The 10,588-nt window shown below is 40.7% G+C and overlaps 1 long non-coding RNA gene across 1 annotated transcript; it reads right to left on the reverse strand.

The window, feature by feature from the left end:
- Nucleotides 1-434: 434 nt before the first annotated feature.
- LOC308386421 lies at nt 435-7,601 on the reverse strand. The gene is made up of 4 exons (XR_013969796.1): nt 7,033-7,601; nt 6,622-6,807; nt 3,591-5,011; nt 435-3,235 (listed from the first exon to the last, which is right to left on the reverse strand). It is a non-coding gene; the product is annotated as an uncharacterized lncRNA (long non-coding RNA).
- Between the last annotated feature and the right edge of the window lie 2,987 nt (nt 7,602-10,588).

The raw sequence follows: 10,588 nt of genomic DNA on the forward strand, positions 1-10,588 counted from the left end.
CTCTTTGTTTCTGTCCACCAGTTCAGAAGTTTTGGCGTGAGATATGTGAAGACTCATCAAAGTGTCTGACAGCACCTCCGTTCTCGTATTGTGGTGTCGACTGTTTTGGTTCATTCATGGTAAAGGAAGGAAGAAAGGAAGTCAAAAGGTATGGACTATTGTTCACGTGTTTATGTTCACGAGTTGTGCACATTGAAACGCTAGATGACTTATCGACAGATGCCTTCATGAACGCTCTTCAAGTTCTGATAGCCGTAAGAGGTCCTGTCCAGCAATTAAGATGTGACTGTGGCAGCACAAAGTGAGAATAAAGTAAATACTCTTCACAGTTTAAAAGACAACGCCACTCTGGGAATTTCACCCAGAGAATACTGGAAGTAACACTAATCACCAAGAAGGCAGTTAGGTTTGTTATACTCAGTACAGAGACGAGGTTCAATGATAAAACAAGTTGACAATTTATTAATAATCATTTAAAACACCATATAAAAGCACAATCATAAATATCCATGTACAAATATGCTTAAAAAGGTATTCAGAGCTGAGGCTTACCAGTGGAGGGGCAGGGATGCCACGCACAAACTCAAAAAAAGAAACACACCAAGATACAAGTGCAACACAAAATCACACGCTCACACTAATGAACTAAACGAGGCAGGTGTGTACACTCAAAGGATCCCACCACCAAGGCACCCTAGTCTACTCCATGTCGGCACTCCGCATCTGAATAAAGGAACAAAGAAAATTTTAATATATTACAACAAAACTAATGTAGCACCGGGGGATAACCCAACTGCAGGACCACACTGGTGATCTTCAGCTAGAAAAAGGGCCTCCCACCAGTGGCGTAACAAAAATCCAAACTACAAATCAAAACAACAGAAAAACAACGTACAATCTGGATAAAACGTTAAAATCTGGAGCAAACGGAATCGCCGTGTTGCTCCAACTTGCCGCCTGCCCAACTATAAGTTAATCATCCGGTCAATTAATATGTACGCCAGCTGATTCCCATAACCGGCATGCATATGGCCGCTGTCCATGCTGACGTCCACTTTAAAAAGCTGGCAGCAGCAGGAAGAGAAACCTCGCAACGGGAACAGACGGTAAAAGCAAAGCAAAGCAGCAGCACTTCAGTTAGCGTAGCGTTGCGTAAAACTAAGGCCCACACTTCCTGCAAAGCATAATAAGTAATTACTATAAAAGAACAATAAAAGGCAGAGATCGTAACAAAATTGAATTACGTACCAAGTAAACCGCGTCATGAAACATGAGCAGAGTGGCTCATAGGAGGCTTCTACAGCTATGACCTAAAAACAATATCTGTTTACCACCAAGTAAGGTAATGTACACACTACAATGAGTAAACACCTACCAGTCGCGATGGAGGCTTCAGAATGATCTCTGCAACACCAAAGGGAAGTCAGGTGACCAAAAAGGAGATCACAGGTAAGCGATCCAGGAATGCTCAAATGGCCACTATTTATACTAGCGCCCCCTAATGCGCCAGGCTGAAAGTGGGTTGAACCAAGGAATAACATTCATCCTGCCACATGACCAAGGGACAAACTTTATGGGCGCCAAAAGAGAATTTTTGGAGCTAATGAAGGATATGGATCAAGAACCACAAAGAGCTATTGGTTGTGAATTTGTGGTGAACGTTCCGGCAGCTAGCCACATGGGGGGCATCTGGGAACATCAAATTCAAACAGTACGAAGTGTACTGACAGCGATGCTGGACAAGTTCTGAAACAGACTCGATACAGCTAGTCTAAGAACACTGCTTTACGAGACAATGGCCATCATTAACAGCAGACCTTGTTGAGTATCTCAACAATCCCTTGGGACCAGAGCCATTAACTCCCAATCACATATTAACGATGAAATCTTCAGTTATTGTTCCACCTCCAGGAGAGTTTTGCAGAGAGGATTTGTACTTGAACAAAAGATAGAAGAGAGTACAATTTCTAGCAAATGAGTTTTGGCAAAGGTGGAGGCGAGAGTATCTGTTAAATTTCCAGCGGCGAAGGAAATGGCAGAACGTCTCACGAAACCTGCGAGTAAATGACATTGTGATACTGCAGGATGATAATGCTCCAAGATGTAAATGGAAACTTGCTCTAATAGTAGAGGCTATAGAGAGCCCAGATGGCAAGGTTCGAAAGGTGAAGCTCAAGACCAGCGAAACTACCTTTGACAGGGGAAAAGCACTGACAAGGCTGATATATCTGGAAAGACCTATTCACAAGGTAGTGACTTTACTGGAGACTGACATGGAAAGTGAACCAGACTTTAATGTTGACACATTAGAAAGTCACATTGCAAACAATGAGTGATTTTGGTGGGAGTGTAAGTGTCACAGAAATGGCTTATGCATAAAGAAGTTTAATAGATGGTTCCAGCAGTTAAAATGTTCTTGCTTGTACATTTCTGTGGTCAATATTGTAAAGGTGTGTTTATCTTGTCACAAAGAACAAGTTTTGTTACACCGCTATTATTGCGAGGTTTGATAATATAGGCTGTGAGCCCACGTTTAATAATCACACTAAGGAGTTCAGCGAGCTATTGGCAAAGCCCTGTTTAGTCTACCAGCTGTACAAGGTATTTGTCATTTGCTATAACTGTATTGTAATATTGTGAAAATTTGTAATGTACGGTGTTCTAATTATTTTATGTTTTAATTTAGAATCCGCAAGACTGTAAAGGTATTCTTCTAGGACCTCCGAAGTGGCAGGCGGCCACGAGGTAAGTTTTTGTTGTTAAAGCACAAGTGTTATTTCTGATAGACTGAAGCACTTAAAGCCTTTGAGTTTTATGTTTATAGTTTTCACGGTGTTCAATAAATGCAGCGAAGCGCCCGTCTTGAAGAAGCTGTGCCTGTGTTGTCATTTTGGGAGTTACACAGCTGTTGCCACGAACGTCGCACTCGCTTACATCACTGTCATGAGACATTCTTGAAAAAAAAAATAAGACGGTTTTAGTAACGCAGTAACGCAGCGTTCCTACGGGAAAGTAACAGTAATCTAATTACCTTTTTTGCAATAGTAATCCCTTACTTTACTGGTTACTTGAAAAAAGTAATCGGATTACAGTAACGCATGCATTACTATCCATCTCTGCTATTAACAAGTAGTGAGAGAGAAAGGTGACTGAGGAAGAAATACTCAATGCATCATGGGAAATTCCCAGCAGCCTCCACCTATTGCAGCATACCTAAGGGAAGATTCAGGGTAACCTGAATTTACCTCATAAGACTTTGTTGTTACACTTTCTCTTACCGTACACTACTAAATCTCCATTTGCACTATTTGCCTATTTGCACTACTCTGCCTGGTTTACACTCAATGTCACTTACCCATTATATTGTATATTGTATAGCTTTCTTGTTATATGTAAAATTGTATTTATTTAAATTTTTACTTTTTAATTATTTTACTTGCATTTTTTAAATCACTTTTATATTTAAATATATTTAAATGTTCATTTGCTATTTATCTAGGGATTGAAGAGTAACGCAATTTCTATTCTCCGTATGTCCTGTACATGTGGAAGAATCGACAAATAAAGTTGACTTTGACTTTGACTTTGACCTGTCTAGCCATAACTACAGTGGTTTGAATTTGAATTTGAATTTATTTATTTAGGACAGTGCATGTTAATGAATACAAATGTAAAAAAAAAATTACATGAATGTAAACATACCAGATTATAGCCAAGGGCTAATTTCCATCTGGGGCTCAGAATTGATGTAATCCTCCCCCCACCTTCAACCCAAGTATGTGTGGTAGTCACTGCTACCACACAAACATGTCCTGAACCACGCTCACATACTTCTCTGTCACTTCTGACTTCATCATGCAGTACCACAGTGCCTCTTTTTGCACCCTTTCATGTTTTCACTAGATCTACAAAGACAGTGAAGCTCTGACTTTCTCAGGAAATTAAAGCTGAATTCTGTGAAGCCTGATCTCAAGCTTTTTAAGTTTGACGCAGCATCCAGAAGAACTTTTGTTCAGATCCCCCGTTTCTCCCACTGTGTTCAAATGAACCCTGTCAGGGTAATGTCCCATTGGTCTGCCACTTTTCTCACAGGAGGACACTTTGTGGGTCTTTTGATGCCTCAATAGACTTTTGTAATGGATGAAAGCCTTTCCACAGTCACCACATACAAATGATTTAACTCGAGAGTGGGTGCGCTGATGTAATTTTAAGCCAGTCATACGAGTAAAAGCCTTTCCACAGGGACCACATACAAATGATTTAACTCCAGAGTGGGTGCGCTGATGTGAGTTTAAGTTGCTCTTCTGAGTAAAAGACTTTCCACACTGATCACAGACAAATGATTTAACTCCAACATGGATCATATAATGTTTCTTTAAGTCACCTTTCAGAGTATAGCGCTTTTCACACTGATCACAGCTGAATGGTTTCACACCGGTGTGGATCAGCTGATGTGTTTTTAAGTGAGCTTTCTGAGTAAAAGACTTCCCACACTGATCACAGCTGAATGGTTTCACACCGGTGTGGATCAGCTGATGTGATTTGAAGTGAAAAATCTGAGTAAAGGTCTTTCCACACTGATCACAGCTGAATGGTTTCACACCGGTGTGGATCAGCTGATGTCTTTTTAAGTTGTTACTGTGAGTAAAAGACATCCCACACAGATCACAGTTGAAAGCTTTAAATTTCGTGTGGACGAGCTGATGTGATTTTAAGTTGCATCTCAGAGTAAAGGTCTTTCCACACTGATCACAGCTGAATGGTTTCACACTGGTGTGGATCAGCTGATGTGATTTTAAGCTACCAATCAGAGTAAAGGTCTTTCCACACTGGTCACAGCTCAAGCTTCTCTCCTCCCTGTTGGCGCGCTTGCGTCTTCTGGGCTGCTTCATAGCAGGAAAAGTCTTTTCCACAGGGATCGCCGCTGGCTCATCTTTACTTGCTGGTGCTGGATGTTTTTGGTTGATGTCATCCATGTGCTGAGGTTTGGGCCTGCTTTCACTTCTTTCTCCTGTAATGACAAAGAACCCAAACAGTGACATCAGGTGTATATCTTCAGCTCATCCACAAGTGCCCCCTCTTACCTCACAAAGATAAACAGTTTCACCATCTGCCAAACGTCTCAGGTGCCTGGGGACGCTATGCTGTGGTAAATATTTGAAGTGAGTTCATTTTGGGGATAAAAGTAGTAAAAGTTCAACATTGTGAATAAAATATTGGCTCGTATGACTTCAAAGTTTTTTAGTTTTTACTTTGTTCAAATTTGAAGAACATCACACTTACAATGTGCAGTTCAGGTTGTATGTGTGAGAGCTGTACAACCAAATCCACACTGACTCAGATTTCCCTCTGATTAACCACGAGGGTGTCACAGTTATCAAAGTCTGCAGACACTGTCAGCTGCAATCAACACCTTTTATTATAATGCACAGGTGAGTTATAATGCATCTCCACTAGAAGATGGTCCCGTGTTATCTAGTTTTTCACAGGCAAGCGTGGGCGAGAGTCTACAGCTTTCCACCCCCCAAGGACACGTAGTCTAATGCCTTTATTTTTCAGGGCCATGTCCACTTAATACTACACTCAGTGTTGGGAAGGTTACTTTTAAAATGTATTCCATTACAGAATACAGAATACATGCCCCAAAATGTATTCTGTAACGTGTTCCGTTACGTTACTCAATGACAGTAACGTATTCTGAATACTTTGGATTACTTAATATATTATCATGCTTTTTACAACAACGTTAATGTACTATTGCTGTGTGATTTATTACTGTTACTGAAGGTCCGCGACGCCGAACCGTAGTAAAGGGACCTCTGACTAATACGGCGGGGTCCCTGTCGGCTCGTAGCCGAAAAATAGCTTTACTTTGTTGTCTGGGTCAACTTTGCTTGCGAGAGACAGAGAGAGGCGTTGAAAGACTGCTCCAACGGAACTTATTGTTTTCGGAGGAAAACACGAACACAGCGTACAGTCGAGTCTTAATAGCGTACTTACAACTGGGCTCGTCAGGCACTCTTCTTGGCTGAAGTGGTTATTATTATATTTACATGCTTCCAGCTCCCGTTTTTCCTCGATGACAACTCGTACCTTTCCACTCCCCTTTTTCTCCCTCCTCGCGCTCACAGACCCATAACGTGTATGGCAGTCCATTCTCCCTGCAGCACGGACTACACTGCCCATGATGCTACATTCTTTAGAGCTATGCTTGTAGCATTCTGCCTGTTAGCTTAGCACAACAACAACGAAAAGGCGCTCTCTCACCCAGGAAACACACAGTCGCAGAGAGAGAGCATCGCCCTGTAACCATGGCAACCGTAACGCTGCCTCCTGGAACAACACAACGTAGCTGTCAAACAAAACCCAAACAGTCCTGACCCGCGACAATATGAAACAGGAAAGTACCGCAGTGTAATCCATTTATTTCAACAAAGTAACTGTATTCTGAATACCACCTTTTTAAACGGTAACTGTAATGGAATACAGTTACTCATATTTTGTATTTTAAATACGTAACGGCGGTACATGTGTTCCGTTACTCCCCAACACTGGCTAAGAGAGAGAGACCCTGTAGAAAATGATAAAGTTAAGCAACCAGTGTAGTTATAACTGACTTACTCTGGATCTCCTCTCAGACTCAGGAGGGGACGAGCGGGCCGGCTTTGTAGTTGGAGTCGGACCAGCAGAGACAATGGGCTCACTGACCTCCACTCCCCAAGTCAGTCACCACGAGGACAAGTTCTTTGTTTAGAGATGATTTAATCCAAGCTCACCAACAACATCATTCAGCTGTCCTCGTCAGAACTAATGAAATAAAAGCAGTAACATTTAGAAACGTCAGTTTACTAAACATAAAAATATTGCTCTTTTAGCCTCGCTCACATGTTCTGTAAAGATTAAATGACTTAAATCATCACGTGGTTTACAAAAACACATTGTTAATCTCAGCAAATAAGTGCGCATCCAGAAATAACTGTTTCATCTCGTTTGACATGGAAACTTAAAATTACAAAGACACACTGAACGCACCTTCCTACCAGCTGTAACCTAACAGGAGAACGTACGTTCGTCTTCGCAGCTGCAATACATACTGTAACGTCGGGTTGTGTTGCGTGGTTGAGAGGAGGCGGCAAAACACCTAGCAGGCTAGTCGGAAGAACACACACCCACGCTGGTATCGGTAATCCACGGTGGTTCTTTAATACGCCTTCTTCAACAACCATATAAAAGCCCGGTTGAACGGCTGCGGCTCAACAACATAACGCCCAGCGTTCATACAACCCAAGCGTTGCAAATAAAACAACAACAAAAAAAAAGGTCTGGAGAAGAAAACATAAATCCGTCCTTCGTTAAGCACAAGCGTGAAGGCACGTGTCCTCATAATCCCGGAGCGAGAGAGCAGTGGCACAAACTGATGACACCATCAACCCTCGACTTGGGCGTCTTAAAGGGACACCACACCATAGTGGCTGTTACAATACTTCACAACAAGCCGTTCATCAATTAGATTTAACACGACGCTTCTCCACAATACTTTGATGCGGGTTCTTCAAAAAGTGCCCATTTTTAAAACGGCGGCAAGACACAGCAAAGAGCACAGTACGCACACTCCTCCTTCTTCGTCTTCTTTTTTTTTTTTTTACAAACCTTTATTTAAACATCATTATACAAAGTAGAATTAAACAGCACTATATTAAAGGTATTGCACAAGCTCGTGGGAAAAAAAACATAAAAAGAGGGATGTCTTCCTAAACATTTGGATTTGTGAATATGAAATTTAACCATTAAGATTAACAAGTTAATCACACATCTGTTGTGGTTTTGGTGTTTGTGTAGACCATGTTTGTAAATAAGAGTCCATGCTAAAAAAGCTTGGCGATGAAATGCAGAGATTTATATAGGGATTTTATCAATATTAAAATTATAAGTAAGGACACCTTCCTTAGAAAACATGTACATAGGTATAGTATCCAAATGGATGTAGGATTTGTAATTATATTTTTAACCAATTTATTTTGAATGTGTTATTTAGAGTGTTAAAATCGAACACATTAAGTCCTCCATTGACACAGGAGTTCATAAGAACTGTTTTAAAAAAAAGAAAAAAAAGTAGTGTGTCCTATTTTTTCAAATAAAGTTGAAAAGTAATTCTTCCATTCTTTTTATACTCCTCAGTGGCTCTTTCCAGGTACATCTCAGTTTCATATGCAAACTGTGGAATGGGAAACTGTTTCGGCCAGGGCTCACAACGTTCTGTGGTCTTCTGCCTTTTGAGAATAATGGTGTCCTGAGAAGAAGTAGTTGCAGCAGAGTCTGCATTGGATACAACTGACTCAGCATATGAGGAGTCATAGTCAGACAGTTGGCCAGAGGGGCTGCCAAAACTGTCATCAACCGGAGTCAAGTTTATCATGACCGGGGTGACGCCAACAACCTTCACAGTGTCTTTGTCTTTTATCTGGTCAGCTCTGTGAAGAGTGAAGTAGTCCTGGAATTCTGGGTCAAAATACTGAAGACTGAAGTCATTTGAAATCCCAAAAGTATCCTTCACAACACTCTGCAGCTCCTCCAATGTTGGTGGGATCCCTGATGGAAGAACCAACTTCTCGATTTGGTCATCAATAATTACACGAAGCTTTGCCTCCATCTTGTTCAACCTAGAATAAAATGTAAATGGGCAGAGTTAAATTTCCCTTCAATTAAATAAAATTAGTTATTACTTTTCATTTATACAATAGTTGAGATATAAAACTATAAAACAAAAAGCACACTTCAACACACCAAATGTTGCAAATAACAAATACTTGGGAGATGTACATGTTATCAAGTTTTTGTTGTTGTCGTTTTGTTTTTTTTTACCTATTATTCACAGCAGATGTAACGTTTCAGGGTTACCAAGCGTTTTCTTCCCACATTGTAAGAAGCCAAGGGCCACATGTCACCAAGTTTCTGCTGCTCCAAAAGACTGATCTTGCCAGTGTCCTCCAGTTGAAAAGATCTCAGATGCTCTACATACCATGCAGCAAGTAACTTCACAATGAAATATACACAATTGTCCAAAACGACTATCTGTATTATCTCAGCAAAGTCTGGTAGTCCACATGTTGAACCATTAGACAGGATCATCCCAGCAGTGTATCTTGTTCCACTGTAGGTGACAGTGGTGGCAAGCTGCACACAAGTCAGAGATGGTGATCTTGCTCTTAAATCTGCCTGTATGTCTGGATGCAGCACATCTACAGGCATTCTGGATATTTTTGTGACAAGCAGGGCAGGTTTCACCTCTTTTGATTGCATGTGGTATGCCATCATCATTTGATGCCTTGTAGAAAGGGTCAGCAACACATTTTTGAAATTGTTAGTGTGTCTCACAACTTGCTTGAAAAATCTGTGTTTCGCCTCAAAGCGCATTGTCCATACTCCAACCAATGGCCCATATTTTTCTATTACAGCAGGGTAGTGCTCCAAAAAATGGTGTTTTGGTGTGAGCCTTTGATCAGGAAAAACTTCCAAATATCTGACACGATGTTCAGATATTTTAAATTCAAGGTAGGCAATACTTTGTGTTGTGTGAACAGGGGCAACCACTAACTCAACAATGTCCTTCAAAGTCAGAAGAAGTTGCCAAACAGGATCATCTTCAGGTACACGTAAACCAACAAGGAGAGGCAACAAACGTATTAGGGCCCAGTTTTCATGAGCATTTCCTCCTACAGTTTTGCGACCAGCAAAATTTGAAGGGATTGCTTGTGGACTGTTCAATTTGTCTGAGCCCTTATATGGAAAACATGTGATTATATTATTCAGTTCAGTCAAACTGAAGTAGTGCTTCTTCAAAAAAACTTGAAAACACAATGCTAACTCTCTTGGCACTATTCCCTCAAAAAGGTCATGAAGGACATCTGGTGGGTATCCAGACACAAAGTGAAAATTATTAAGTTGATCAGTTAATGGACATGACCGCTTTAAGCCAAAATGAGGCACTAAATTTGGATTTTCTTTGACAGCTTGTACGTGTAAATCATAGTCATCCTTTTTTCGAAGTGGGAAGACCCCAGACCGTACTTCATATGTCTGGTACTCTGAAGAATGTCCAAGGCAAAATCTACAAACATATGGCCCGTTAAAACTTTCAACAAGTCCACTAATTGCATGAGCACCAAGGTTATCAGCTACAACACAGTGTAGGGCGCCTTTAATATTTCTCCCTAAACATGAAATAAAAACCCCCTCCTGTTCAAGAGTGACAAGATCTTTCAAAAGTGGATCCAATACTACTTTGTATTCAAACTGTTTCACATCAACAGATTTGCAAAGTAAAGCTAGTTGTATTGATGTTAAGGCAGACTGTAATCTCAATGGCAAATTGGCCAAAACCCAATAAACTGCAGTTATTTTATGTTTTTTTCGAGAGGTTCCTAATGGGTTACACACCTCAAATTCATCAACATAAATTATTATAGAGAGTCTTGTTTCTTCTACAGCATAAAAGTCATTGTCCTTAAAACACGTACCATCAAAAATGGACTCAAAATGCCCAGTGCTACTTGAGCACCTCGAAAAGGCTTCCACTGCAATATCTTTG

Source organism: Rhamphochromis sp. 'chilingali' (genome assembly GCF_963969265.1).
Source record: "Rhamphochromis sp. 'chilingali' genome assembly, chromosome: 18".
Classification (NCBI taxonomy): Eukaryota; Metazoa; Chordata; class Actinopteri; order Cichliformes; family Cichlidae; genus Rhamphochromis; species Rhamphochromis sp. 'chilingali'.